This window comes from Falco punctatus, assembly GCF_963210335.1.
Source record: "Falco punctatus genome assembly, chromosome: 1".
Taxonomy (NCBI): domain Eukaryota; kingdom Metazoa; phylum Chordata; class Aves; order Falconiformes; family Falconidae; genus Falco; species Falco punctatus.
Window position 1 is genome coordinate 125,762,754 of NC_137580.1, and position 25,982 is coordinate 125,788,735.

The 25,982-nt window shown below is 49.1% G+C and overlaps 1 long non-coding RNA gene across 5 annotated transcripts in view; it reads right to left on the bottom strand.

Annotated features, from left to right (window-relative positions):
* LOC308059999 overlaps positions 1-21,337 on the bottom strand; it is a 100,154-nt gene extending 78,817 nt beyond the window's left edge. For all 5 annotated transcript variants that reach the window (XR_013926549.1, XR_013926550.1, XR_013926551.1 and 2 more), the window contains exon 1: positions 507-21,337. This is a non-coding gene — a long non-coding RNA (uncharacterized lncRNA). The remainder of the gene's footprint in view (positions 1-506) is intronic.
* Between the last annotated feature and the right edge of the window lie 4,645 nt (positions 21,338-25,982).

A 25,982-nucleotide genomic window follows, 5' to 3' on the forward strand; every position in this document is an offset into this window, starting at 1 on the left:
CACCTCCCTTCACCCAGAGCATCTGTGCAAATAAATACGAGCCACTTCAAGCAGCAGCCGTCCCTTCCACATGGGGCACGGGCTCATGCCTAATCAGTAACAGCAAGAAGGCTGTGCATGCCACAGCCCCTTGTTTGAACATCTGCTGGCCCTAATAGGAACAGCAAAGTACAGCACATGCCGACTCCTGACATGGATGGCGATGGATGGATCTGAAAAATGCATTTCATCATCTGTACCAGGGAAGGATTTCACTGCGGCCAGTTGGTCCCATCACTAGCACGACACCCACAATCTCAGATTATGTGACACTGCAGCCAGGGACTTCAAAAAGGAAAGGATTATTGTCTAATTGGATTTCTGGTCTCAATTAGGGCAGAAGGGAAACCAAATGCAAAGCTGACATGGAAAGCTTCAAACATCTGTAACAACAAGTAGCTAATTTACAATGTACCCACCTAGGACCGTGCAAGCAGAATTCAAACCTTCCTCTCGAGGTGACTCACCTGCTCCTTCGTGAGCCCACGGATACCTCAGATCAGCAAGGACCCAGTATAACCAAGTGTCGCCTCCTTTCCCTGCAGCATCACGGGGACGGCACCCGGAGGACCGGGTTCAGCAGGTGATCGCTGACTCCTTCCTCCTTCCAGACACAGGCTCAGCTGGGGGAGACAAGCAGGATTGAAGGGGGCAGCACCCCTGCAGCTCGTTTGAGAAACTCCAGGAAACTCAAATCGGTTTCACCTTGAAATCAAACAGAGATTAGGGCCTAACAAGCAGCTAAAGCAAAGTAATGGCCTAGGCCACATGTTGCAGATCAGATGCCATGTGAGGCTAATTATTGCAGCCCAAAGGTTAGAATGGCTGCTCAAGCATTTCCACATGGGCTTTGAGAGCCAGCCCTGGAAGCACCAAAAAATGAATGAGTCAGTACCGAGGTACCAACAGCTGATGGCCAGTGCTTCTGCTGTGCTGCAAGGAGAGGTGAAGCCCAGGCAGGGGGGAGCCTGAGGCACTCCTGTGACCAATGTGGCTACTGGTGTGGCTGTGCCATCCTGTGCTTCCCAGCACTGTCCATCAAAGGACCCCAGAGACCTCCAGGTGAAAGCCAGGCATATCCTTCTCTTTCATACTGCTAAGGCAAAGCAGCGCTGGCAGCAGCCCCAGCTGCTGCATGCACAGGGCACATGCACCCATCCCTCCTCCCTCCACTCCTAGAGCAGGAGACGGGACTGGGACATGTACCAGATCACCCAGTTTACTGGCACTGGGTTCTGCCAACTAAAACACTGGTGATGGCATCACCATTTTTTGCACGAGACAGCATCTGTTGAGAGGCAAAGGGCTTCCTTACAGTTGCTAAAATCCAAAGGCAACATACAGCTTTCAAAACCAGTACTCCTGGGAAACAAACCCTGGGAAGAGCCACGCTTCACGCTCCAACTCTCCCTCTGCTGGCTGCTGGCCCGTGGCCGCTGCACACCCCTCACTCCCAGGACCCCCGACAGCAGAGTGGGGAGCAGAGCCGCTTTCCCGTGTGGCCGCCAGCCCATGCGAGCCTGAGGAGGGGTCTGCTCCATGGTCCTGCTCTGACCCTTCAGGCTGGGCTCTTCAAATGCAAAAGCATCCTCTGCATCCCCACAGCAACGTCCAGCAGCTCTCCCCTCCTTGCTCTCTGAAGGGCATCGTGCCTGAAGGCAGGGGATGAACCCGCTTGTCCTTCCCACAGGAGGAGGCTCCAGGAGGCTGGTGCTCACTCTGCCACCAGTGCCTTTCCCACTGCCAGAGCAGGAGGTTTGCACAGCATTAACATTTTCCTTCAGAGTTCCAGATTACATTGTTTAACTATATCTTGCCAGCTGATATACTTGCCATATAAAATTTGAGTTTGCATACATTTGCATGGCACGTTTACATACACATAAGGGCTAAATTCTGCTTTGTGAACACGCCATAGTTGCAGTAACCCCAGTGGCTTCACATAATCCCATTCCTACCTGGCATCGCAAGAGTAAGAGCTGTGCTCCCAGGGAGGGAGTAGAAATTGCATTAACGTTTGGGGTGACAGACTCCTCCATCACACTGCATACTGTGCTGATGCAATGGAAAAATGCACGATGCATCTTTTTTTAGCCCCCCAAAAAGGCCTGTTTCTCAGGGAGCCATTCACCAGCATCCCCAGAGCCACCCGGCAGCAGGGCTCTGGCCAAGGGGCAGCGAGCACACCGGGACTGCGGCCGGGGCGCACGGGCTCTGTGCCGCCGCAGCGGGAGGGAGCCCGGCCGTGGCACACCACGCAACCGCATCTTATTTATGACACAGGTTCTAATGATCGGCTGCAGCCACGGAGGAACTCCCAGCAATTTCCACCCTCAGCAGACACAGGTTTTCAGCACTGGCTATTTTTGCTGCCCACAAGTATTTTCATTCAACTGGTTCAAAATCCGGGCTGTAAATGTAGCAGGCTGGATGCTGAGTGGGTGCGAGCAGCTCTTGCTCCATCTAAATCCAAGGGAGATACTGCCATTCTCACCCACACAGCATGAGATTATTGCTTGGCCCCTTTTCAGAGGGGTTTCCAAGCAGGTTTTTCCTTTCTGCTGAGCAATCTGGAATTTTACTTTCCTCTGCTGTGTGTTCTCCTCAGCGGTAGACGCAGGGACTGAGGGTTCAGCACAACATCTTTAACGCCAATGCTCAAGAAGGGCTGGAAGCAAGCCTCGGTTTTTGGAGTGCATCAACACTAGGATTGGGAAATGAACCCCAGCGGTCACCAGCACTCTCTCCTATATTGAGGAAAAAAATCAAATGAAATCTCACGAAGATGGCACAAATAGCAAACAGAGTGGAAAGAACAAATGCTTAGGAGAAAAAAATAGGACAAACCACAAAAGCTGCAAGCAAAGTGGTTACAGAAAATGGATGTAGTTTAAGTGTGTGATTCAGGGAGTCTTGTCTGAGTGTCAGAGGTTCAGTACTATTGCCTCCAATTTAAATCATTTTTAAAAGAAGTGCAAAAGAAAGGTGATGAAAGGGCCCTAACGTTGTTCCCTGGTCGGAAAAACACAGCCCACTTGTGCACTGTGGTAAAGTTTTGCATTTTGGCTAGACATCGCGTGCAGGGCTGTGCTGGAGCCTTTGCTTATTTTTAAAACTTGAAGTCACCAGTGATCCATGGAGGCAGAAAATGCTTTTGCCTTTGAGGAAGATGCTGTAGGAGCAGCATCTTCCAAAAGAAGGGAGCACAGCCACTCCTGGGGGTACGAGGGGGCCACAGCATGCACGGGTGCCTCCCAGTCCAACAGTGCATGGGTGAGGATCAGACCTTGGACTGACACCTCTTCCTGGTCACTGGCTAAGGCCTGCCATAGATTGTAAGATGGTTTGGGTTAGAACATTGAAGAATATCTAGTCCAACCCACCCTCGGCAAAGCCATCTTCCACCGGGCCAGGTTGCCCCCAGCCCCATCCAGCCCAGCCTGGGACACTGCCAGGGATGGGGCGCCCACAGCTGCTCTGGGCAGCCTGTGCCAGCGCCTCGCCACCATCCTCAAAAAACAGTTCTTCCTTCTATCCCATCTAAATCAAATCATAACCCCGCTCCTCCCTCCAGTCCCACTTTGGAGAGGTGTTCGAGGGCAGCAGAACTGCTCGCGAGCGGATAGCGGTGGGCAGAGCTGCAGCCCAGCCGCAGGGACCGCTGCAGGGACCAGAGTGCCCGCACGCTGCCACGGGGACGTACGGCCGCGTGCCATGGCTCTCGCAGCACCCTGAGTCTGGTTAAAACCATCCAGTGGCAAAGCTGCCCCTATCCCTGGGCCTGCGGGATCGGGCGACCCTGATCCTCCCTCACCCCCAGAGGCACCGGCAGCAGGTTTTGACATCCCCACCCTGGCTCCCGGCCTCGACCGGGATTCCTGGTAGGGAAGGCCGAACCCTGCCTGTTTTCCAAGATAAATACGCTGGGCTTTAGGCAGTTTACTCTATGGAGGCCCTTTGCTGTGGCCTGTCTGCTCTGACCAGACGCTGGAAGTGCCGTGGCACTGTGTGCCACCACCCTGCGAGTGAGCAGCGTGCCAGCCTTGGAAGCGTGGTGCTCCCCGGGCTGCGGGTCCTGCTGGCACCCCCCGCCCCGCGGGGAGGCGATGGACAGGCAGCCCGTGGCAGGGTCTGGCCCCGGTGGTGCAATCACCAGGGCAAAGCCGGGGTTCACCTCACAGGACCTGAGGTCCCGCATCCAGCCCCCGCAGCCCTCAGTGGAGCCCACCCTGACAGCACAGCACCACAGGGATGCAGAACCCCATCGCCCTCCAAAGGGGATGGAAAGCCGGGCACAGGCAGCCACAGCCTTCACCAGAGGGCTGGAAACAGCCGCTTCACCAATGGAAAGTGCTTTGCACTCACGTTTTTTTTTTAAAAAAAGGGGGTGGTGGGTGGTGAGAGGTGACAAATATACTTTTTTTCTGCATTATTCACACACCTCGACATTTCACGCACAAAGCTAGGCTCAATAAACTCACCTGAGCTTGGATCATTCCTGTCCCTGCATTGAATCTTAGATTTCAAGCTCAGCATGAGCTATTATTATTATCCATCTCCTTCATAACCCAGGCCAGACACTTTCACTCCTGTATCAAAACAATAACTTCTAGTTAAGCCTGCCAAAAAAATTCTATGTGGATGTTCTCTCTATATTTTAAAGGAGAAGAGAAATGCACAATAAACGCTCTTTCATTACAGCAGCCTTCAGGATTTGGGGTGTCCCTGTGTGTGTATAGGCTTGGACTGAAAGATAAGTTTAACAATCGTGTGATTTCTTCTTTTTTTTTTTTTCTTTAACTCTCCTCCTGCTTATGCAGTGAGTTACTAATATCCTGATTGGAACCAGATTTGCATGAATTAGAAGTCAAAATTGGAGCAGCAACTGCTGTGCAGAGGATGTAAAGGGAATAAAATGAATGGGGTATTAACCTTCAACCACTGAATATTAATCAGTGTTTCACAAAAAAGAAAATACAGAGGCTGCCACACTAAATATTTTTAGCATTTATTGACGGGCTTGATTTCCTCTCTCTTTTAGACCTTTTGCTTCCAATCATGGACCATAAAAAATCACACAGAAGATGGGGACGACTAGAGAGGGGGAGGGGGTGAAGAAAAAAATAATCATCCATTTTCTTAAATGCTGGATGATATTTGTGAGTTATGCAACACAGAAACCCATCTAACAAACAGAGTACCTTATCCCACAACTGATCGGTTCAAAAGCTCATTTCTCCAAGTCCCAAACCAAACAGAAATCTACCCTGAAGTACAGCGAAGCCTTCGGAAATGAATGCACGATAAAGAAATAAACTTCTTAAAATCTAAACTTCCTGTGTGCTGAAAGGTAGAATGCAGCTGAAAATCAGCCTAATAAAAGAATCAGCTGGTTAAATGAAGACCTTTTTTCTTCCTTTTTTTTAATTTTCTTTTTTTTGCCCAGTGTGCTCCAGTGCAGTTCATAAAATAGCTCAGTGGAAAAGAAAATATGAAAGCCTACCGATATGCCCCTTGAAATGGTGACATCCCCATCGCGCTGGAAACGCTTTGGCCTGAGAGCAATAGCCAGAGCATGGTGGGGTGCCGCATTCCCTGCATCCCTGGGGGACTCGGCTCTTCAACCGTCCATCGGATAAGGGCTACATTAGGATTTTTACTGGCGTTAGCAGTAATGGCCATGGTTCTCCTTGGGTTGTTACAGGGTGCTGGGGTGGGTTGGGCTGTGGGGAGCCTGGGCAGGAGGGTGCGATGGGTGGTGGGAGGGGGCTGCCGGGACTGATGCTGGAAGCATCGATCCCGAGGTCCTTGGGAGGTTGGGGTTCATCAGGCGGAAAGTGCAGCCCCTCTTGCAAAACCATATCACATTATATTGACCAAACCACATCATCCTAGAGTTTTCTCACAAACAATGTCTAAAATAACAAAAAACCCCACACAAGTGGAAATTTACAGAGCTTCTTCTTTTGCCATTTCTCCTCTTCAAAATTTGGCACGGGAGGATTCTAAAGCCAGATGTCCCTTGAAATCTCTTTTCAGCAGAGACAATTCCCTCCCTCGCAAACACTGCTGCCCTTCTCCTCAACGCACCTTTGCAAAACAGAATTCATTTGTTTTCATTAACTTCTTATCAAGTTACCTGGATTTGTTTCAATACTCAGAATGTATTAGAGAGAGGGAGAGAGAGAGAGAAAACAGTGGTAGGTTTTCAGGAAATAGCAAGTTCTTTTTCACTGAGATAGAAATCGTTTGGCAAGCCACAGTGAAATACTTCTAGGTTCCAGAAGAAAGCAAGGGGGGGGAAAGCAAGCAAGGAAAGGGAAGATGCTAATGAACTGCAGAGGAGAGAAAAAATAAAGTTTAAAAGAAAAAGAAAACAAAAGAAAAAAATTAAACTCAATGGTGGTCATACAGCCACATTGAGCTGATCCGCAGAGGGAAACTGCAGCGTGTCTCTAAGTCACTAGGTAAGCTCCCTACACTCTTTTCTCAGGGAATGGTTAAGGATAGGTGGCGTTAAAGTCCCAGAAATAACTGGTATTTAGACCCTTTTTGCCAAAAACACCCTAGGCACCAGGTCAGCAAAAATCTTAGGGGCATGCTTCCCTTCTGCCTTAGTAAGACAAGAGCCCAGCAGGTATGTGTGTCAGTGTAAACAGCAATAAACATGTGTAACCAGCACACACTGAAGTGCTTTCTTTTTAAATGGCAACAACTCCGCTGAATCTGTGCTAGCCTCCTGCATTTGGAGCTCTAAAATCTCATAGCACACCAAAACCCACCGTGTTTGCTTTAATTCCCACCCTTCTGCAGCTAAGTGTTAGACCAACACAATGAAGCATTGGGTCCGACCTAGGCAGGAATCAGCTGCTACCAGACTCACAGGGCAGCTGGAATAGGGTAAATCCCGAAGTTTTTTTCCCAGGAGAGGGCTGGGACAGCCCAGCACCTCCTCAGCCACCTCCCAGCACTCCCAGGAAAGCGCTAAGGAACAATCTTCCACTTGCACGCTTTGGCTGATGTGTATTTTCCAGCTCTAAGCTGAGTTATTCCATATTCTCAGCCCCTTGGTGCTCAGTCGGCTTCTTTCCTGGGGAGGAAAGGGGGATTTTTTGGGGTTTTTTTTTTTGCTTTTTCCTTTCTTTGCATTTTCTTGGAAACAAGGCTGCATTCTAATTAGTTTGCATTTATAGGCTGCATAATGGAAATGGGATCCGTCCTCTAACCTTTATCATCTGTTTCTTATCTTCAGAGCTGCACAGTCCCCTTAACTCTTTGTGCACAGGGAGACATTTAAAAGCCCTTCTGCTGTAAGGAGAGCCGCAGTGAAATGGGAAGGAGGAAGAAGCAGCATCCCCAATCCATGTGTGTATCATGGAGGGAACACGGACATGGCTCTCTCCTCCCACCATCCCCAGGAGATGTACAGGAAGATGCTGGCTGCTGTGTCCACATGGGCTGCAGAGCTGTACCGCCAAAGGTACACAGCACCTCGCACTTATCCTCTCTCAGCATCAATCCATACCAACCGCACAGGCAGCAGCAGAACAGTGCGATGTGCTCAGGGGCCAGAGGGATGTTTCTGGATGGTGGAGGAGAGAACGCAAGGCAGCTGTTGACACCATCTATCAGACACGCTTTGAATTAAACTCTGTTCTGCCCAGACCTTTGCACCAGAGGCTACAGCAGTGCAAGGAGCAGCACGCAAACGAGCATGAAAATGCAGCAGGAGGGAGGCTGCAGAAGCCAGCAGTAGCACTCCCAGAACAGTTTGGCAAGTGATGAGCATTTCTGCAGAGCTAAAAGTTTAATCACTTGTTTAGATCTTAAATAAGCCATATGCCAGAAAAAAACATCCTTCTGCAGCAAGTGTCTTTGGTTAGACATTTGTATATATAGCCCCTTTGAGCCGCACGTTAATTGTAGGTTGCTATAAAAAAGTTTTTTCCCCTTGCACATTTTAAATCTGTCAGTTTTGATTTCCATCATATGCTACTAATGCAAAACGTCCTGGGGACTCTCGGCGTGGAGCAGGGCTCATCCCGAGCTGTTCCTCCTGTGCTGGGAGGGGAGGAACCTCCTTTGAAGTCCTCCCTGTGATTCATGTCCGAGTCCTTCCTGTCCCCTCCCCAGGAGAGGTTTCCCCGGGCTGACCTGACCTCCTCCCCTCTCCGCCTCCATGGCAGAGGCAGGGAAGATCAAGCGACCTTCCCAAATCCCAGGTCAAGGAGGAAAGCCTTCCTGCCCCACTGAGCCTTCAGCAGCTGGGAGACCCAACCCTTCCAGTTTTACACCAGAACTGGACTGGATTTAAACATAAGGGAAGACAACCTGCTTCAGCCTTACAAATACTTTGGGTTTTTTTTCATCTGGGAGGGATCCATTAGGATCTTTTTCAGCACTAAGTTCAGGGAGTTTCATCGGTGATTACGGTGGCGAGACAAACAAAAGCCTTATTTGTTGGCATCACTGAATCACCATGCTGCATCTTGCTTTGATAATACAAGACTGCCAGCTGGGGTTTTTTTATTATTTTTTACTGTTTCTCTTTTTTTTTTTTTTTTTTTAAATAGTCTGTATTGCTTTTTAACCATTATCCTGTGCACGTGGTTCAGCCCTTTACAAAAACAAAACAAAAAAAATCCCTAGGTGTGAGAAGATTAAAGATTTCAAGATCTGGACATTTTCAAATCAGAAACACATGTTTAAAATAAATCGGGCTGGCGGACAGCCACCACTTTCAAAAGCCAAAGAGCTGCTGCATTAAAAGGATCCCCCGAAAGCCTGAAGAGAACAAGAGCATCAGCGGTTCCTTCCACCTCCCTGTCAGGGACAGGGCCAGGACAACTCCACAGGGTTTTATCATTCATCTCCACAGCCTGTGCCTGTCTCCTACCCACATAAATGTCACAACCATTTTTCAACCAGCCCCAGTGACAGCTATGTGCACACACTGGCCATCCACATCCCTGAAACTTCAGCATCCTCAGTCTCCTCTGAGAAGACCTCAAAGCCCAGCCACCTTCCTGCATGGCCCAAATCAGCTCCCACCAAGATCTCCAGGGGAAATTGCAACAGCAAAAGCTACAAAAGCCCATCAGAATTCATCAGGGAAAGAAGAGACCTGCTCTGCAAAGGACAAGGGAATGGCCAGACCCTCTGCTCCTGCCAACAAAGAACATGTACCTGAAGGGACACCAGGAAGAAGCAGCAGCCCAAGCTGAAGAACAGCATTGCTGGATCCAACTCTCCTGGCTCAGCCAGGGAGCTGCAAATAGTCAGGAGGAGATGGCTACAAGCTGCCTCTTCTACCTCTTCCCAGCTGTTTTCTGCCTCCTATATCCAAGGTGTGCATCAAGCTCCGTCCCCCAGCCAAGACCCAAACCATAAAAATGTATATGCTAACCAAACAAGATCTCAAGTCCAGTCCTTGATTTAGGTCAAATAGGCATCATCTCACCAGCAGCAACTGCTGTACAGCACCGGGGAGCCTGAGCTGTCTTGAATTTTGCTAGCATGAGTGCTGAGCAGAACCCAGCACAACTGAAATACCTCCCAAGAGGGTCCGTCACAGCTGGGATGGAGCTGCAGACCGCAAGAGCCATGAAAATAACCAGGTTTCTTCCTACATTTCCAACCAACAGGAGAACGTCCCAGAAAGAGTACCAGGCACTTCGTTCGCCACTCCTCAATTTTCTCATTCCTGGTATTTTCCTAGTTACCAGCAGGAGAACCATCTAGAGCTGGACTCTGGTTTTTGGGGGCCTAATTGGTGAAGAGAAAAAAAGAATTAACATAATTACCTTGCCGTGATGTTCAGAACCTGCTTTACAGGGAATAGTATTCTTAGTCCTACAGTTGTTTATAGGGTCTTTAACTCTTCCCTTTTTATAGGGGGGGGGTCTGAAATCTATTTTATTAGGGGAAAAAGATTTGAGTGTATTAGGCAAAGTGCCAGTAGCCATGGTAACCTCGGATTTTTCCATCTTCATTACAAGTTCAAGTAAAACCTTCATATAAAATCTAAATGAAAGGGTACATTATAAGTCCATTTTGAAATGTTTGCCTGGAAGTAAAACTTTGGACTGCATCCTTTTTTCTCCGCTGAACATTCTGGTTCTATGCGGAACACATTTTTCAAGTCAGATTTTTGTTTTCTTTCAAATTTTATTCCGTTTGCTCATACAGGGTGGGTCGTCTAGTGGTTAGAGCAAGGCATCAAGGCAACTGGTTTCCAGTCTCAGTCTGTTCCTGATCGGTCAGGGAGTGTTCCCAATTTTATCCAGGTGACTTGGGCAAATCCTGTCAGCTTTAAAAATCTTCCTTTTTTTTTTTTTTTTCCTTCCTTACCAGCATAACAATGATGATAGTTACTGTCCTGAGGCTGCACCAGGATTCACTCATTAGTATTGACAAAGATGTCACTCCCCAGAAGCCTGGCTCATCTCTTTCACTGCATTTTCTCCTGGGTCTGGAAGGCAGACGGAAAGGTTTAGAAGAGGTAGCGGTTAGAGGATGGCATTTATTGTCTGTTTTCTTTTCAAAGAACTTGATTAGGAAGTAGGAAATTAGACTTCCTGGTGTAGATACTGACCCAATGTTGTTGCAGGAGATACTCAACATACTTACACAACCCTTTGGTGCCACTTGAGCAGATTGATTCTTGCGCTGTGTTGTCTTAAAGCGCTCTGGTTTCATCCAGTCTTCGGAGGAGGCAAATTCTGCAGCTGCCTTTCATTTCTGGGCACCATCTCACCTATGGCCAGAAAGCCCCAATCATTGCAAGGACTTCCTTCTCAAACAGTCCCCCTAAGTGCACATTGCTGAGCAGCTTCTCTAAGGCTAAACCAGAAGGAGAAATCTCCTCTCCAGCCTCTGTCCAGTCCATGCAAGGCAGCCCACCCCAGGGACCCCGTGGAGCACCCAGTACTTTGGATTTCCCTGGCAAACATCTTGAGCCCTTGTCCATGGGCCGGTCTCAAGGCTGGAGAAACATATGGGCTGATGCACTGCAGGGAAGGAGAATTCTTAGAAAAGCTCTGTACTAATCCCCTCGTATTTCAGCCCATAGATGGGTATTGAGAGCTCAGCCCCTGTGCTGTGGCTGCAGCGCATTTTGTCTGTGCATGGGCTGAGGGTGACTCAAACCGGCATTTCAGTGCTTCATCCCGGCTCCAGCCTAGCTGCAAACCTAGCTGCAAATGCTGTGGGCACAACTCCCACCCACTCACGCTAAAACCATCACTTACCTTCTCAAACGGGGTTTTATCAGAGCAGCCCCCTGGTCCACGCATTACATGAGCATCTACTCATGCTGGGGCAGCTTTTACCCTAAAGGACCACCGCGTGTGGCTCGGAGGGGCTGGAGCACACTGGCATAGGTGCCAGCAGGCAAGGCAAGGCGAGCAGGAGGCATGCTGTGCTACGTGCCAAGAGCTGCAGGCAGCAGCCAGGGCAGCCGGTGCAGCCGTCCCCCCTGCGCTCCTCACCAGGCAGGGACAGGGCACCAGCCAGCCTTTAGGGCTTTTCATCCTTTCTAATGATGCTGGAAAACATTTTCCACATCTGCCATTAGACTGAAAGGAGACCCTGCTCCTGTTGAATCTGATTTCCCTTCTTCTTTGTTACAGTCAAAACTACAACCTGCTGCCTCCTGGCTGGGCACGTTTCGGGAAGGGGGGAGGGGGTCACAAACAGCGCAGGGGCTTTTGCTTTTTTCGATACATCCTTCCTTCCGCTCTTCGCAATCAATTAGTGGGCAAAGACTTCCGAAAAGCTCTTTCCTCCCTAACCTTTCGCAGCCTGTTGCGATAATGACTCTGGAGAGCTCGACCTGGGCCTTTGCGTGGGGTTCGTTACCTTCCCGGGGCAGCGGAAGGTGACCTTCATCACTCCCTCCTCTTCCTTTCCTACCCCTGCAGCTCGGATGGTCTCAGGGAGGAGGAGGAGGGGTTGAAGCTGCCTCCCTCCCAGCAGATACAGTTTCTCTCCAGTGTCCTCTGACTTTTTTTTTTAATAAAAAGTCAGAGGGTGGTTCTAGAGATAACATAGACCCTGGGAGGTGGAGGGGGGCTGCCCTTAAAAATAATGATTATGATTATGCATACCTTGAATCAAGGCATCAGGAGATGGAGGGAAAAGGGCTTTCTGGTTTTAATTTGTAATTTCTTTCTCTCTCTTGTGAGGCATGCTGCTTTCCAAGCACCAAGCTGCTCCAGCCTCCCCCCAAAACACAGCTTACAACTGAAGGAACTTATTTTACCGGCAGTAGTGGGGTTTTTTTTGGTCCCTCCATGATGCAGACACACAGGTAAGATGTACTAGCAGAAGTTTTCCCTGGCACCTGCAGCTGCTTTCACAGCCTGCCTGCCTGGGGACAGCGTATCATGGGCTTTTCAAGCAACACCTCGTAGAAAAGCATCCCTGCTCCACAGGGCAGCTTTGTGCTGGCTCCCACGCCAGGGGAGCGGGGGGAAGGACTGTGAATATGTCCTCAGACAAGCACATCCCACACAGCATTTACACAAGGTCTTCCCCGAGACCTAACAATACTCCCTAAATCTGGCAAGTGACTCTCCCGTTGCACCAGCATCACAACAAACATCACCCTCCACTGCTCACCATACCCCACCCCCCGGAGCCACCATCCTTGCTGTGCCACAGGCGACAATGCAGTGGTTTACTGACTCACATCACCGTCCCCAAAGCAGCAGCTTTCCAAGTAATTCTTCCTCCTTGAATAAACGAGGGAGCCAGCTCCACCGCAGCACTGCTGCCCACAGAGCAGCTGCACGTGGGGAGATACAGCAAAGGCAGATAAATAGCTGCTAAAACCCATGATTAAGACCATGCAACCCACCAAATGCAACACTTTAAACACACCATCCTGATACAGTCACAGCTGCAGTGATGCAAGTCCTTCTTCAAATGCAAAGTGACCCCCTCAGCCAAACAAGGGGGCTTTTTTTAAAGTTACTGCCAAACTCAGATAATGCAGGAGATGCTTTTCTCCCCAAGCATCACCTGTACCAGGAGGGTGCGAGCAGCCACCTGTGCTTCAGCTCCTCCATGGCTCAGCATCACCCCATTTGCACCCGCAGCACCCCGCACTCGTTTGCTGCCCACTGCAAAGGTGCTGCCCACAATCACAATGGGCTCTCGCACGCTGATGGCAGGTAATCAAAACCATCCCATTCAAACCCAGCTGAGAGCGACTGGAACCACTTTGAGGCAAGAAGCCCATTACTGAGTTATAAACCTCTCCCATCCTCCACGGCAGCCTTTCATAAGGCCAGCTAGAAAAATAATAACTCAAACCCATGTGGTAAGAGGGAGAGAATACGGTGTCTCCAGGTCTTCTTTCGCTATTGTTCCAGCCATAAAATGGATTTATTAAAAAAATCCAGAATTTTATTTCATTTGAATTAAATGTGAATGTGACACCCCTTGCTCCCCACTGAGCATTGCTTAATATTTTTTAAGCTACGAAGTCACAGCTGAGTGCATATGATACAGAAGGCTAGGCTCTCGGTGGCTAAAATAGCCCAGCCTCACTGGTATCAATGGATTAGCGTTGATTTACATTAAGTAAAGGCTGGGCATATATGCTGTGTATGTGCAGGCAGTCAGCACGAACAGGTCTTGGCGCAGGCATATTTCTTCCTCCACCATCCACCTTAACACAGAGGTCCCAGTGCCCCTCAGCACACCCCTGCTGCCGTCCCACATCGCCTCTGCCTAGCAAGGATGACAGGAAGAATCAACCCCCTGAGCCACTACCATGGAATGAAGCCTTTTTTTTCCTCGCCACCTCTAGTTTCAAAAAAATCCCCCCATTTTTGTTCTTATAACTTTTCCCTGCCTTGGCCCAAGGGGGCTGGGGGAAGCTCTCACCTGCTATCTGGAAGAGAGAGCTGCACCCGTGGCACACTGGCGATACCACGTTCCCGGCAGAGGTAGGCTCCCCCCGGGAACACGCTGCCTGCCTACCTCGGATTCCCAGAAAACACCTGAAATTCACAAAATTCCACATTTTGCTTCCCCATTTACTCTGCTTGAACCCGTTCCACCAGCCTGTCACCCCACTCCAGCAACACCCTTTGGAGGGACGGAATTCCCTTTCACGTAACCAAGAGGATTAAAAATCAAAGTTTTAATCACAGCTTGCCATTAATAACCCCATGGTAGATCCATGCAGGGTCACGGATCTGCCTGAGACTGAGATAACAGCTGCAGCTCAGGAAAACCTCGTAACCTCAGGACAAAAAGTCCATCACTACATGGTCTTTTAGGATCACTGATTTTCTGCTGCTTCTCCCCTGAAATCTCATCTCTGGCCACTAGAAGCAGAAGAGAAAGTCAAGAGACAAGCAGAGGACACGGTTCCTACTGCTTTGCCCCCTCCTTCGCCCAAAATCTAATAAAGACGATTAAATTACATGTCTTTTCCTCCCATTGAAATCACCGCACACTGCTCGAATATTAGAGCTCAGGAAATCAGGCACGACAACTTCCCTCGTGAAACTTAAGAAGGCAGAGCAGGGGTCTGGAGCGACAGGCCTGCAAGACTGGGCTGCTCTAATTAAGAAATCACCCTGCTGAGCAGAACCTAATCTAAATAAAATAGAAAAAGGAACTTAGTTCAAAACGCTGCCTCGCGCTCGCCCCCCTCCCCGCCAGCCCACCTCCCCCCATAAGGAACCCATCCAAGTCACAGGGAGTTTTTCTCCTCTGCTCTCTCGGAGGGTGAGGGAGGCTCACACAGAGCCCTGTGTGTGCTTGGGGTGGCCAACTTCCAAAGGAAAAATACACCAGCCATGGATGGCAAAAGGCTGCTATGTTTTTTTATTGGTGATTTTTTTTTTTTTTAAATGATACTTGGCTTGCTGTTTGCTAAGGAAGGGGGGGTAAAAAAACTCTCTGATGATTACATTGTTGGTATGGCTGGTCAAAACTGGTTTGGGACAGAAAATTGGAGGTTGGATTACTTCTCCCCCTCCCCTGAAAAAGTTCCTGCCTTTTATGGAAAAATGTTGAAAAAATGAATACTAAACAAAAAAAAACCCCACCAACTTTTAAAAAAAATTATAGAATTTTAGAACAAAACAGTTCAGCCAAAAATCTCAGCTGATTTGGTCATTCGCCATCTTTTCCCAGAGAAGTTCCTTACGTTCGCATTCACTCCAACAGCTCACATTCCCCAGATGAAATAAATCTCCCGTGAACCAATATCCCCACCTCCCATGCATCAGCACCGGGGATCAGCCCCCCAGCCTGGACCAGAGATTCAACCATCATCTACTGCTTGTTCAGGTCTCCTCCAGCCCCATTCTCCTCCCCATCACCCGCTTCCCCACGTGGTTTCTCTCCCCCTCTCCCATTTGGAGTAGGTGTCCCATCATGTACGGCAGCTGCTCGGTCCATCAGCTCCTCACATTCATGAATTTCAGGAGCATGAAGTTACTGTGCAAATGGTTATTTAAAAGCTCAGGCACAGAAAGATTTATAGTGATAAACAGAGAAGCACAGACATTCCCGTGTATGTTTTAAAAAAGCACTTACCTGCTTAAAAGGGAAAGTGCTGCTACTTGAAGGTTTCCTGGCCAGACCTGAAAAGTAAATCAAACAAACACTATTTGCATTTATTCATAATTCCCAGCAGACTGTTGTTCTAGGAGCTTTTGACTTGAGTGGAGTTAACCTGACTCGTGCCAGCAGAGGACCACGCTGGCTGAAGATGTTCTCCTAAAGGCATCAGGAACTAGACCAGAACAACAAAACCAAACACTCCAAGTCCATGTGGTGCAGGTAGGCACCAGCTGAAGGATCATGTGGATTGAGAAACCTAAACTAGAGGACATCTCCTTTCCTCCTCCATGTGACATGATGCAACAATGTCAAGCATCATAGATTCAAGTACACACAAGGGCTGCCATTGCCAGCATGTCATTTAGTGTCTGGAAGAACTGGAGCTGTGAAACAGAGAGGAGGACAGAGCCCCGTGCAGCCCACCCAAGCCAGTTCGCTGTCTGCAACACCTGCAGTACCTTGCCCAGTCTTGGGCGACCCCTGTACTAGACAGGCATGGACACACTGGCTTGAGTCCAGTAGAAGACATCAAGAGAGGAGGGGACAAGCTGAGAGAACTGGGTTTGATTGGCCTTAGAAAGGGGGGGAGTTATTGCTGTCTTCAACTGTCTGATTCGAGGGTACAGAGAAGATAGAGCCAGGCTGCTCTTGGACAGGACAGGAGACAGTGGTCACAAGCATTAGGACAAATTTTTTTCACCATCAGGGTGGTCAGATACCATCCTGATGACCACAGAGGTGGTGGGATCTCCATCCTCGGAGATACTCAGACCTCAACTGCACATGCCCTAAGCAGCCCAACATGGGTGGCCCCGCTCTGAGTGGGGTTGGACTGGAGACCTGCAGAGGTCCTTCCCAGCTGAAATTATCTGCAGTTCTGCATCTCTCTGCACACACACCCCCAGTGCTCCCAAGCATCCTTCCAGCCTCCACTTGCTCCCAAGCTTCTGAAGGGACGCAGCATGCTCCCAGATGTATTACTCTCGCAATTTCTTCTCAAACAGTAAACCCATTTCTCCATAACTCAACTAAAGCGTTAACACTCCTGTTTCAGTTTCTTTTATGACAGCCTCGGGCTTCTGCCAGTCGGGCTCCCCTTGTCACCCAACCCACTCTGCAGCAAGTCCCTCAACTCTCTCACAGTGCTGCCTGTTCTCCAGTGGGGCAGGGGCGGGGGGAAGTAAATAAATACACTACAGAAGAATAATATTGGAGTTATTGGCCAACAGAAAATGGCAACGAGCCAGCATCAGCCTCAGGTCCACATTGCACCCACCCCACGTGCCAGACGTGGGTCCAACCTGCTTCGGCCAGAGGAGCTGCCAGGGGTGCAGCAAGGCTGAACAGGGCAGCAGGGCTCTCGGCCGCTTAGCTGTGCTGTTTGTGCCTGTTCTTCATCCCTCCAGCTATAAATGGAAAAACTAGGGGCTGGAGTGGAACCCGGTGGCTTTTCTCCTTTCCGTGGTCTCTCCCATTTTTCACAGGGGGCTGCACAAGTCCCACAGCTGCTCCTTCGATTTGGTTTCTTCCCTGTAAAACAGAAAAAGGTTGTTTTAACTTTATCGGCCGTTGTGAGAACGAAACCCACTCGCCAGGTATCAGGTAAGGGATGCCCACTGTTGTATAGAGGGAAAAATAAACTCCTGCCAACATCTGGTTCCCAGTGGGGAGGCGTTATCCCCCACCCCTGCAACGCTGCCCCTGGGCGCAAGCGGCAGCTGCCTTAGGCAGCGATGCTGCGCTGAGATGGCATTGCTGCTCCTCGAGGTGTGACCAGCTACACAGCTGTGGTGCACTGCACCCGGCAAGTAGCACCAAAGGGATAAGGTGCTCCTGCCCTGAAGAGCTTATGGCCTGAGTAGATTTTAGGTATGGGAGTGTGATGACAGATGATTTCTCAGCTTAGCGCTGCATGCGGTATTTTAGCAGATCCGGTGTGAGAAGCATCCTTTACATCTGCTTCTTTCTCTTTTTTTAACAAAACCAACGGGAGACTTTCCCCCCAACACCTACCAATGACAAACTCAAAGGAAATTGTTTTTTCCCTCCACCTCTGATTCATTCACTACCAGTTTCTGTTCATTGTGGTGCTCAGAACAGATCCTTTGGATTCAGCACAGCGCAGATCCAGTGCGATCCCCTGAGGCACTTCAGTAACTGCAGCTCCATCGCTACCGCCCAAGTGAACACGTCAACGCTTACCGCACAGACTCTGCCCACCGCCCCTATCTCACCACTGCTGGGAGTGTCCATAATTATCGTAATTCTTCTTGAATAGATAGGAAACTGAGGCAGAGAGACATGTGACGTATTCTGCCGTGAGCACAAGACATAAGCAGAAATGGAAAATATTTTTTTTGAACCTGAGCCTGTGTTTAACCCCCAGGCCAGGCTTTCCTAGGTGCCCGGGGTCATCCCTCCATTCTGCTAATGAGGACACACATTTCTAACAACTTTAACCTCACTATTTTGTAGAAATACGTAACACAAAGTGCAGCACTGAGAGGCACCATCACTGAGTAAACACCAAGTAACAGATATCAGAAGAAAAGAAAAAATATTCAAAATCTACAAGGAGATAATTTAAAAAATCTTGAAGTTCTAAATGTTCATTGCAACTTAAATTCTTCTTAGCCAAAAACATATGCAAGGCCCCAAACTACAATCACCATAAATTTTGTGCTTTATATTACATAAAAGCTTTGCACTTGCACAGTCTATAGTACACTCTGCTGCTTACCTGCACACGGATGACACCAATCTGTATTTTATGTCATTAATAAAGCTTTTATTTTACTTGTATCTTTTCTGAATACCTGCTGAACTTCAGGAAATGAGTCAAACCCTTTAACAAAACAGAGCACACCGGAGAGGAAAGCTCAGTAAGGATGGGAAGGCACCAGGTGACACTCTGCCACCACCATTCCTCCCCCTGGACCCCTGCAGCTCCATCCCTCAGTCCTGCTCCAGAAGACACGCTTAGAGAGAGGATCCAACAGCAATGCTGCTGAAACCCTATGCAGCTATATGGTCTCCTGACAAACTATGGTCTCCTATAGTTCATCCTTTGAACAAGCTAAACTCTCAGCAGGAAAAACTTGATTTACTTCCCATTCCAGGTTGGAGAAAGGTATTAAGAGTCTTTGCATGGGCTGAACATAATACAGGCAGGCCAGGAACAGCGGGAAGGCACACATGCTGTACTTACACACATACACACACACATAGAGGCATACACATACCTACACACCCGAGGGTTTATGTGAAGCCATTCCAAAGTCATGCTTTTCCTTTTCATCCTCTTCATCTGTGGTGGGGATCCCAGGGCTCCTCTGCAGACCATGGACATCCAGCCTCCCCGGAGCAACACGGGGCTGTCACAGGGACCATGTCCCTGCAGTGCTACAGAAACCCTCGTGTTCACCGGTGAGTTTGCAGCTCAGAGCACGCTGCAGCAAGCCACGCAAGCACGCCAGGTGGAGGCATGGCCGATATTTGCTCCTTAGCAAGAAAGCACCTGTGCTGCTCACGTGGACTGCCTGGCCCACCTCAAAGGACAAGTTGCCCCAAAGACCCCGTTCAGGACCAGCTTCCCCGCCCCCCCTCCCCCCGCCTCTGTCTTCAACTTTGCTTTCTGCAATGCCAGAGCTCCCCAGAGAGCAGGGACCACCAAGCCGCAGCCCTGGCACCCCACCACAGTGCAGCAGGGACGAGCAGCTAGCTGGCGGCTGCCGGCAAGGAAATGAGGCTGAGCGCACTCCCATCTCATCTTTTATACTGCTTTGTTTATAAGTTGTTGGCCTGTTTCAGGAGGCAGCGGCAGCGAGCGGGCACACGCAGGGAATGGAGAAGATGATGGGTTTTAGCAAGAGTCCAAGGACACCTTTTCTTAAGCTTCATTCATAGAGGCAGGCGCGGTACAACAGCCCAGCAATTGTTCTCTCGAACATCACTTTCCCATGGAGGCCACTGACAAAAACCTCCCCTCACGGGTATGTGTGGAAGGCAGGACGTTTTATTATTTTTCTAAGGATTTTTTTTCTTTTTAAACCACACTGCCCTGCAAATATCTCCAGAGAAATTCCACCACGCACAGACAAGGATTATTTCCACTCCCCTCCTCCCAGCTCTTCCTTCTCTCCTTTGCTTTTCCTTTCTCTCCTTCTTCCTCTCTCTTCCCTTCTTCTCGTGGCTGGAACAATTTGGCTCTGTTCACCTGCATTCCTGCGGGCCCGCTCCTCGGGCTGCCCACGCCAGGCTCGCTCCGTGCACGGGGGGACGCACAAGCTCTGCATTCAGGCAGGGGTGGGCAGGAAAGCGAATCTAATGTACTTGGGGATTGTTGTGCCATCAACTTAATACCTGCGCAGGGAAAACAAAGGCGCTTTAGAGAAGTTACTTCGATGCTGTGACCCTTCCCCCAGCCCTGAGGAACCCAAGAGATAACAAAAGCTGAAAGAAAAGGCACAAACATAATTAAAACTACCCAAGCGATTTCTGCAGGTATTATAGATGATGATAGCCCAGAGGATAACAGTATCCCTGGTATTATTAACATCCATTGGCACGAAGGGACAAGCGGTTTGCTTGCTTTTTTTAAGCTCTTCAATTATTTTGGAGGGGGAATAAAACATTCCTTTTTGGAAGGGAAACCAGGGTGCAGTTGGAGCCAGGAGCGCTGCTGAGCCCAGGCTCTGCCGTGCTTTCTGCGTGCAGAGCTGCGGCGATGGGACAGGCATCCCCGGGGGCACAGCCACCCCATCCCCCGCCTCCCCCCTCCAGACCACTCCAACCCACGGGCTGGATGTGCCCAGGAGGTGCCGAGGTTCTCCTCTGCCCGCTCAGGAGTTCAAACCCATCTGGCATGGCTCGGCTCTCCATCCCACGAGTGTGTTGAGTGAAAAGCATGGTTAATTCTTCTGCTGCGGCTGGTTTCTTCTTGCCTGCAGTGTCGTGTCTGCTGATGCAACCCTGGCTGAGGCAGAGCGAGGTTGAGCAAAACTAGACAGGTGCAAGGGATTAACGTCCCGGGCAATCCTTTTGTTCACATGAAACAATTTCAGGCTCTTGGCTAATGAAGTCCAGAATCGGGCTATTCATCTCTCTGCCCATAGCAACGCTCTCTTAATCAGGCTAACTGATTCCCAAACCTGGGCTTGCAGCACAAGTGAGCATCCCCTCCTTCCCTACCAGCACATGCCATCAGTTGGGATGTCCCTGAGCACCGTGCCACGGCAGCAAGCCAAACACTAGCCCTCTCCTTCCCTTGGCTTCAGCCACTTTGCCAGCCCTGCTCCCACTGCTATCACAGACATGTTCCATGGAGTTTAACTATTGACCTAAAGACAATTCAGTTCAAAAAGTTCAGTTCCTTGGGGAAAGTGCTTGTCCAGCATTCCTGGCCCATCGTACATGCTCAAGCAAGCCAGGTCCCTGTGCTGTGACAGAGCAGACCGCAGCTATCACAGGCTGGATTCAATGATCCTCATGGGTCCTTTCCAGTTTGAGAGACCCTATGACCCCAATTTGCGATTTTTGCCATCAGCACTGCTGATACACCACATCGCTTTGATACAGGTGGGAAAGGCAGCAGCAAGACCCAGTGGAGAAAGCTCCCCAGGCTGGCCCAGATGGGTTGTTTTGGCAGGATGGCTCCAAGCCAAACAACCATGACCGGTGAAGGTGAGAAAACGGTGTCAGGAGCATCACAGAAATGGAATTTTCCTGAGAAATCACAGAAATGTTTGCAAAGAGTTTTTGACCCCAGTCTATTACTAGATAGAGCCAAATTCCATCCTATTCCCATTGCATAATATAATTAATAGTAATACAAGCTCTGCCGTTATGCAAGAAAACTGGGGGCACTTTCTGTTCCAGTTTCATCTTGCCTTAATCACTGCTTTCTTGCATCGGAGTTAACAGTGTCTCCTCGCTCTGCACTCAGTGTAACCTCATTAAGCAAAAGCATAAAGTCTATGTTATTTATTTATTCCACATGATAAAACCAGGATATTACTCACTGTGATAACACGGGTTAATTTTCACTGAAGCCTCTCTTGGCAAACTTTTAATACAATGAATAACACCCCTATCAGATCCGAGATAAAAGGCTGTCATATTGTAACCTCATTTCAGCCTTTGTCCCAGTAAAGCTACACTTCAAGGTGCTGTAATTACGTTCCACTGATTTTTTTCTTAATTGTTACTCATAAAAAACAAAGCATAAAATTAAATTAGTTCAATGTTACTTAGCACGAGCTTTGTCCAAAGCCAGAGCCCACGTCAGACTGAGAATGGCTGTGTTAAACCCTGCTGCCAATGCACCTCTCTGCTGGCCCTTGAGTTTGAAATTAGGTGGACAGCAGCTGGGGTAAGTGGGATAAATATAGTCACCCATCCCCTTCTGCCGGCGCAGGAGGGTGCAAGCAGAGCTAGGGGCAGCCCTTGGCCATCTGAGCCCCCAAAGCTGCACCCAGAGCAGGTACCCAGAGCATCCTGCTACTAATGGGAGAAACAAGGGAGAGAGAAAAAAAACCTGACAGCTGTTAATCTGAGCAATTCGCATCAAAAGCAAAAGAGGATAAAACCTTTACAGTCTGGGGGGAAAAATATGCAATGGTCACAGATTAGAGTTACCATTTTGACCTGCCCCAGCTGAAGTCTCATTGCAACGCTAGAGACCCAAAACGAGCCTTTCATCCCATGCGAGGCTGCTTTAGTCCCAGCAGAGCCCAACACTGCTTCTGGGGCAAATGTGAGCAATATGAGCAGTGCAGTTAACGGTTTCTGGAAGGCTGGATCAGCTTCATTGACCTCAGATCACTCCTCCTGCCTTTATATTCTACCAGCGTAATCCAGTAGAGAAACGGCCACATGATTCAAGGGCAATGGTGTTATTTTAAAATTAGAAGAGGCCTCAAATAAGCTATTCCATGAATTCGTTTTGCAAGTTTACCTTTTTTTTTTTTTTTATAATATCTAGGATAGCAACGCGGTAAAAAGTCTACGCAAGAGATGGCATGAAGCATGCTATTAAACCAGGGAAGCCTTCGCGAGGTGTCAGAGCCATGATAAGTCCTGTTTAAACTTTACCCAGAGCTAAACACCAAGTGTCAACACGAGCCGCTGCCCAAGCTCTCTGATCAGGCCAGGCAGACATCCAATCAGGAGTATAAATCAAAGCCCAGACACATCCAAGTGAGACTGGAGTGTTTAACTCTACAATTCCCATCTGACCAGGCCTTTCCCAGCAGGTTACCCACAGCCAGGTCTCTCCCCAGACATTTATTTATATAAGAAACCCATCTGTACGCATTATTTTTATATTTATTTTCCCCTGGTAGGCACAGACACAAAGCAAATGCTCCGCAGGGTACACGGTGTACCAGCCCAGCAGCATCCACGGGGACTGCTGGTAGACGTTGTATTTGCTTTTCCTCCCACCCCATCTCCCCACCACCAACGCTGCTGGCCCCAGGAATCAGCTTCTGTCGGTGGTTCAAAATTGCAAATAACAGGAGGGAAAAGCCACGCTCCTGATCTCATCAAGTGGGAAAGGGGAGGGAGGGTCACACTTTAGCTTGGGGGTCATCGGGCTCCCTCCACATCACCCTTCCTCCCCCTTATATTCCCCATGTGAAGCAGCACAGCAGGGAGGTGCTCTCCTTTCAGGAACTCTTTTAAAAAAACCCAGATGCCACTTTCTTAAACTCCCTCACAGCCCACCGTCACCTACAAGACCAGGCACCCACTGCCAAGGACGGCAGGACACCCTGGCTGCCAACAACGCATGCCTTTGGGAGCTGTTGGCCACAGCAGTCGCCAAATGTTTGCTTCCAGGAGTGGCTTTTGCAGTTTTCCCTGCCCATCCTGGTGCCTGGAGGAGGAGGGGGACCCACTCCCGCAGCCACCCACACCATCACCCCGCAGCCCTGCTCCGGCACGCGCCCGTGTGTCAGCATCCATGTACCTTAACACGTGAACGTCTCTCGAGCTGACAATCTGTCTGCTGAGCTCACTAAGCTTCCTATTAGGTCTTCAAGTGATGTAACTCATAATTAAAAACCCATGTCAATATTCTGAGAACCTTCTTTTTTTCCAGATTGGACAAAAGAAAGGTTAAAAAACACCATCTGTCATGGTAATTTTTTTTCATATTTCTCTGTCCTTTCCTTCGTTCAAGGGAAGCGGGGAGGGGAGAATGTTCATTTGAAGCTTGCAACATGTTTTATTAATTGATGGCAAATAATCCTAAGATAAAGTGCACAATAAAGTTTTTAATGAGAACATATGGTGGGGAAAATTGATAGGACAGAGCCTTTGAAGGTTTCCTTGTGGGTGCAGTTACAAGAGGAACGAGCAAAGGCTTGCATGGGGGAGCCTGAACACTCCTCAAAGGGAGACCAAGGCAAGGGGCAGGGGGGATCACTGCCACTGCCAGCCAGGTACCAAGTGCTCCAGCTAGACCCGGTCCCCAAAGCCATGCCCCAAAACCCGACGGCTCACTGCCGGTCTAAACACAAAACCATTTAAGCTTTCTAAATTCACCTGTGACTTTGATCCGTGCCGGGTGTCCTGGTGCCACTGGCTCCAGGGATGCTCCTTCACATCAGCTGGGTAGGAACAGGCTTAAGCTAAAGTGAAATCAGCTGCTCATAAAGAGCAAGTGGCTCAGGAGTTTATGCCCATTTGGCCACCTTAATTAAACAAGAGTGAGTTTGCACAGGGATGCAGGCTTGCTTTCATTTGCTGTAAAGCTAACAGACCCCATCCTGGAATGACTTTGGTAAAACCAGGAGGAAAAAAAATCTTGTGTTTTCACATTACTTCCTGCTAAACCCCACGGACGACCTTTTGCTTCTCCATAACCTGTTCTCTGCAAAGCCATACTACACTGAGATGATGCAACAAGGACATGGGACACCTGAACCGTGCCCTGTACCCAGCACCCTGCACAGCATCCCCTGCCCCTCCTTGCCTCCCTCGCTGTAAAACTGCCATTAAACAGCAGCCACTTCAGGCTCCACCCTGAGAAAGGGAGCGAAGCCTGAGCCAAAAGGAAATGCCCAAAAGCACATCAGGAGCTGTCTACCATGAAGTGTTTTTTCTTAATAATGTAATTCATTTATTTTAGATTTATTAGCAGCACCCAGCTGTGCTGCAGACACATTCACAAAAACCAGGGAACGCGACGGGAGTGGGGGGGTATTTAAAGCAACATCTGCGACAAAAATAAATAAAAATTACCTCCCAAGAGGTAACCTGATCCCCAAGCAGCCATATCCACTAAATATGGGATTCTTCCAGGGATGAAGTGACTTAGGAGCACAAGTCCCCAGCTGATTTCTAGAGGACTTGTGCTTACTTCGGCATCTCCAAATATCCCATTCTAACGCATGTCCATAAACAGTTACACCCTCCAAACCAAACACACCCTGGCCCTTAATCCACCACTCCCAGAGGAGCCTGAGAAAACAGCCGAGTCTTGCAGGGTATGATGAGAATTAGCTCATGTAGCCAAGTGCTCCCCACCACGCACCAGCATGTTTCAGCACTCGTGAACCAGTTCTATGTCAACGAAGGCCAACCCCTGCCCTGGCCGTGCCGGCCTGCTGGGGATAATACCTTCAAAACACGGGAGATTCACCACACGTGCTTTGGGAAGGAATTTTGCCTTGTACCCCACAGCAAGACACAGCTCCGGGTGATTCAACACCTTTAGCAACTCCTCAAGCCCCATCATGGGATGCGGATGCACAAACAGCCCCAAGGATCTGGGCTCAGGCTGGTGCTGGAGGCTGACCCCAGATTTCATCAAACAGTCACTTTAGAATATAATTAATTCCTTCATTATATGGAAGTAAAGAAATGAAAAGGCATCTGGCTTTCACACCGTTCATGTTCACATAGAGAAGTGGCTCGCCTCCACCAAAATCCAGCTTTCAGGTAGGAAAAAAATCAGGATTCACACGGTTCCAGGAGCTGGAGCTTTAAAGAAAATATCCTCGGAGTGGAGAGCCTGGTGCTTTTCCAGCCTGTTGATATTTCTTGGCCCCATTTGATTCAGTCATGAGACCTGGCCAGGGCACCTCGGGTCAGGAGCTGGAAGTGCCAGTTTGCATCTGTAACCCATTAACCACAGGCAGATACAGATACTGAAAGAACTTTGATTTAAAAACATAATAGCTGCAAAATAAGATGCCTTGCACCTGGACTTCACAGGTTTTGCCAGTCATTTGGGACTCCTGCCTAACACTTTTAAGACCCTGATGAGATGGACAAACAGTTCTGGACCAGGAACACACTGACTGCTTATAAATGCAGATATTTTTCAGTAGCACATAATAGAGGGTGCT